We start from the raw sequence: 5,736 nt of genomic DNA on the forward strand, positions 1-5,736 counted from the left end.
AGCTGATCCGTGCTGGTCGCTGAGGAAATACATCAACTTCGCACTGTGGATCGCCGGATAGGCTTTCACCTTGGACGAAGAAGAGTCCAGCCCGGGGTCATCACATGTGGTTGCCGCAAGCCCGCCAGTCGCTCCTTCGTCGAATCCGCCGGCTGCGCCGTTCTCAAGGCCACCGCTCACTCTAGGCCTCCGGCCGCCGCTCACTCTAGCCCGCGGCTGCCGCTCACTCTAGCCGCCGGCCTCCGCTGACTCAAGGCCGCCGTGTGTGACGCTGTGTTTCGTTGTGAAAGCGAAACTACTTTATATATATATATATATATATATATATATATATATCGATGCATCCTTGATATCAAGAACATATCCGAGCACTCACAAGTGTCCTCTGTACTTGCGTTCTTGTGTATTGGAATTGAACTTCGACGGTTATTGTTGACGTAGAGCGAGAACACAAGGACACAAGATCGCTTAAATTCGCATATTGAGAAACGTCCAATGTCTTCAAGATCACTAGAAAGCTACAGGCAGGTGTGTTTGATTAGGGTTGGAGCTAAACTCTGCAGGACAGTAGCCCTCCAGGACCGAAGTTGCCCATCCCTGCCTTGGAGGCTTCTTAAGGATCATTTTAATGACTTTTTAAGATAAACACAAGCTCTTAGAAGACTTTTAAAGACTTCTGCCACCACAAATGCATTGATCAGATCATGATGTGACCAATTTCTGAAAGAAAGCTGTGCATATTTTGGAACCTGATGGGATGATGGCAGCTTTAAACCAGCAGAGTCTGTGCAGACACTGTGGGTCATTGAATCCAATAGCCTCTTTCAAAGGATTCTCTGTTTCATACTCAGAACTCCCCTAGTGCAACGGTCTGCTGACCTCAATAAGTAATTCACAGCTTTTACCTCTAGTCTATAGTGTTGACTGTTATATACCACAGCACCACAGGCATCTCACCATCTTGACTTAATTAACACACATTCCTCCGTCTAGAATTCCTATAACGTTTTACTCACACTTTGCAAAGAGGATGCAAAAAGATTACAATATGAAGATTAGATACTCAGAATCATATACCTTCTTATAACATGAAGTTTAGGGGCTTTGTTTTTTTTAAAAATGAAGCCTTGTCATCATCTCTGATGTTTACTCTATCAATGGTATGCGCTTGACTGGTAAAGAAGTTCAGAAAAAGTCAGAGCCGTAACAGCAGATTAGTTGGGTGAATGTGACATAACCCAGCATTGGTTCACTGTGTGGGAATGGTATGTCTGTATGAGCGGCTCTCCTATATCACAAATCATGCATCTCCCAGTAGACTGGATCGCCTCTGATTTATTGTATCCTTCCTGGAGGAATATATGCAGAAAAAAAGAGAGATACAATTGAAACATTCCTGTGTGTTTGTCACAGAGACAAATAACTTAGAAATAATGCTTAGAGTAAACGTCAGGTGGAGGTGCCAAACTTCCTAAAGACAACTCAAAAATTCGGCTTAGTGACAAGGAGCTGAGGAATGGGAGTGATCCAGCAACTGGGGAGTTACTGAGGTCATTATTCTGCCCACAATGAAAACACAAACAAAAACACTGGCAAAAATCTGTTTTGTTTTCTTTGTTCTTGGAAAAACACATTCTATGCTCTATAATTAGGATATAATATATTCTATTCTATGGTCTATAGCAGTGTTTCCCAACCGGGGTGGCGTGTTACAAAATCATTTTTTAATATTTTTAAATTGCTAAAATGTTCAAAACTTTTTAAATGTCTTAACCCTACTGTTAGACCTACCTGAAAAACTAAAAAGCAATTTATTTAATTCGAAGGCCTGTCGTTATTTTTTATTTGTGCTATCATTATTAATTTCTTTATTTGTTCTTATTTTATTACTGACTGCTTACTTGTCATTTTTTATTCAATTCAAAGTTTGAAATCAAGCTATCTCGTGCTACTACACCAAAATTACCCCACTGTAAAATAAAAAAAACACTGAGTGAGCAAAAATTTGTGAGATAGCTAGTTATAATAGTAATTAAATAATGTTTACATATGTATAAAAGCCTACATTAAAATCTGTCATATAAATTGGTCTCTTCATTAGAAATTAGCCTACTGATTGCCACCATTGATGGACAACATTTTTTAATAATATAAAAAATATCTGTATGACATTATATTCTGCAGTTCTTCCCTGTTGTACCGAATATCTATACTTTTCAAATGATCACATCGAAGTTAGAAATTCAAAATTAATTTTGTAGGGTGCCGCGACTAAAAAAAGGTTGGGAAACACTGGTCTATAGTGTAGGAGGTCTGTTTTTATTACATCTTGATTTTTATTACAGAACAAACAGACTAGACATGTATTTACAGTGTCCCTTTAAAGGTATATTTCACCCAAATTTATCACTGGGGAATTTCTGTAGTCACCCTTGTTCCTCAGTGAAACACAAAAGAAGTTATTTAGCAGAATGTCCAAACTGCTGATTTTTCAAACTAATGCGCAACACTGGAATATCAAACAGTTTCCATCCAGTGAGACAAACAGAACAAATGTGTAAAATCCCATTAAACTGGCGCCAAATATTACTACAAAAAAGGTAATTTGCTCTAGTAGGAGAAGCAGCCGTGGGTCTTTTTTTGGTTAAAATAAATTTCTTGTGCCTCAGAGTGCACCAACGTAATGCAATAAACGTGGTCATGTCATCTTGCTTTTTGGATGCCTGCTGTTTGGGAATGTCGTGACAGTTCTGGAAGGTAATCATACCGAACCACTTTGATGAAAGACTTTCACTCAGGCATTTCAGATTGACCAAAACAACATTTCTGATGTGAAATGAGATCCGCTGGTTAGTCTAGTAATGCCGTCCAGTCGTGCAATGAATGCGTATTGCATATTTATCATTACATGAAACAAACAAGCTCATCCCAAAGCTCACATGTTGTGTGTTTGAGGCTGGTGTAAGCGAATCTGTGCTGACCTGCTCTCAAAGACAGCAGCTGTCCACCGATTCATCACCCCAAGGATCCCACAGCTGCTCGACTGCAATGCATACGCCGGCCCAAGTCTGTCAGCAGGAGCCCTGGCCTCTGCATACTCAAAAAATGCTAGGTGTGTTCAACTATAGTTACAACTTTTCGCAATTTAATTGTAGAAGCTGTAGAACTTCATTCTGCTGCTTGAACGCTGAAGCCAGTGAAGAAAGTATTGATTGAAAACACCCCATTCAGCACTGATGGTTTCCCGCTTTAGAAGTATTAGTTGATTTTACCATTGATGTGGTTTGTTGGAATTCCAGGTTTTGTCAATTGTGAAAGTATAATTATGCTTTGAACAAAAGTAATGATTATTTTTTTGTAAGTGGTCCCACATAAACAATGTGCTTCATCATTGTTTGAAACATAATTTTGACATTAACCTCATGACAAGACCCACATGGAATCTGCATATGCAGAACTCTGTAGATACTTGTTTTTCGCAAAATGTTGACACATAATTCTATTTATGGAAGCCTATTTCTTCTAAAAGTAATAATAATAATAAAATAAATTTGAATATATTCCTCATAATTGCAACTTTATAACTCACGATTTACTTTTTAAAATGTGTAATAATTTCTCACAATTGTCACTTTATATAATAATAATAATAATCAAATAATTGTGAATATATTTCGCATAATTGCAACTTTATATCTCATGATTTATTTCTCAAAATGTGCAATAATTTCTCACAATTATCACTTTATATATTCAAATGTGACTTTATAGCTGTCACGGAAACACCTGCCTCACCAGCCGAATCAGCCTCCTACACCCGCTCACAATCACCCGATTACTAATCACGGACACCTGCACCCACTTACCACACCAGTCAAATACACACTCACCTCAGTCACTCATCGGCTGGTCTCGAGGTTACAAGCATCTCAACTCGGGTCCCTCTCCTGCCTGCCTGCCTAAAGCCTAGGATTCTTCTGCTCTCGACCAAGGAACTGGCATTCCACACCAGATAAGACTGTGTTCTCAGCTTCCAGTTATTCTAAGTTGATCCCTTTCTGTTGGAAGCATTTTCTCCGTTGTGTTAATAAACACTAATCCTTTGATATACTCTGCCTGTTTGCCTCCTTGTCCCGAGTGTGACAATAGCTCACAGCTGTAACTTTATATCTCACAAATGCAACGTTTTTTCCTCCAAATTTTCAATAATTTCTCACAATTGTGACTTTTTATCTCAAAATTGTCACTCTATGTTTCACAATTGAAGTTTTTTTTTCTCATAACTGTGATTTTATTTATCCCAGTGACATTGTTTCTCATAATTGCAACTTTTTTTTTATCTCACAATCATGCCTTTTTGTCACAATTGCAATTATTGCAACTCAAGAACATTCACAAGTCAGTTTAGCATCAGGCTCCCATACTGTACCTTGTCATGATGTAATGCTTACAGAAAATTACAATGGTTACTTTGTTTGTCCAAAATTGGAGTAGTATTTCTACCATTAACTATTAATCAGCTATTGATAATAGTGTTTGACTATACAGTCAATATGTTACATTTGAATCGATGGCCATTTGAGTAACACACATGTTTCTGGTTTGACCTCTTCCTTGTTTCATTCTTACATTCTTCATGTCTTATCAACTGCATGCACATAATGGATCGCTGCATATGTTATTGCCTGTTGGACTGTATATGAATGTATGAATCAGTATCTGTTTTTAAACCAGCTCAGAGCACCTGAGATCATTTGTGACCGTCTGACAGCAGGAGGGTCTGGATTTAGTGCTGGGTTTGTAAGAGTGCTGTGGTATGTGCAACAGGAGCGTTATTGATGGTGTAGAGAGGGACTGCCTGACTCACACGCAACATGATGAAACAAAGCCATCGAAGAGTGTGTTGCAATTGGAATTTTTTCTTCCTCAGATAAGCAAGAAGCATATGCACAGTGAACTTTGAAATGGAACATGAAACGAATAGAAATATGCCAATGCAAGGGCCAAAATGACTTCAGAGAAACAAAATCTAAATATTGAAAGTGCTGGATTCTGCATTCTATTCAAAGTGAGACAGACGAGATGCAGAAAAACGCATACTAATTACGTTCTGCCCATTTCCTGGTTTATCTGCTGGACTTCCTCCCTTCTGCAAAGATTGCAGGACTTTTGTTTGTGTGGAACAAATGGCACTAAAATTAGCACACTGGTTATTAATACAGTAATTGTGTGATTATATACATTTCTTTTTTTAAGCTGAAAGAACTTGGCAAAGTACCAGCCATATTCAGTTGCTTAAAACTGAGTTCTTTTCTTCTGATAGTAAAGCATTAGATAGTATCTTTAAATTATTTTTCCTCAATTATGCAGATAACAAAAAGAGAGGTTTGTCTCAGTCCACTGCCGACTTGAAATGTATGATCATCTTTTAATAACCCTTTCAAAATATTCCATTTCTTTGTTTAAAACAATCGTGCATAAATGTTTTTGAGCAAAACATTGACTTCACTCAATTTTTCAAGCAAAATGCAGTTAAACAGCGATTTGTAATGCCTCTTGAAAGTATGATCAGTTAACTTTAATGGACAATAGAGCCGAGTAGGGCTTTAGAGTAGTTCACGCAGTCTATAGTGTTAGTGTTCTTAAACTGGACTTAATTGAAGTGACCTCGTCCACCCTTTCCTCCAGCGCTTTAATCAATCAGGATGTCTTTAAAAAACCTTTAAAAAAAGATTG

The sequence above is a fragment of the Sinocyclocheilus rhinocerous genome, unplaced genomic scaffold (assembly GCF_001515625.1).
Source record: "Sinocyclocheilus rhinocerous isolate Xijiao unplaced genomic scaffold, SAMN03320098_v1.1 scaffold2613, whole genome shotgun sequence".
In the NCBI taxonomy this organism is placed as follows: domain Eukaryota; kingdom Metazoa; phylum Chordata; class Actinopteri; order Cypriniformes; family Cyprinidae; genus Sinocyclocheilus; species Sinocyclocheilus rhinocerous.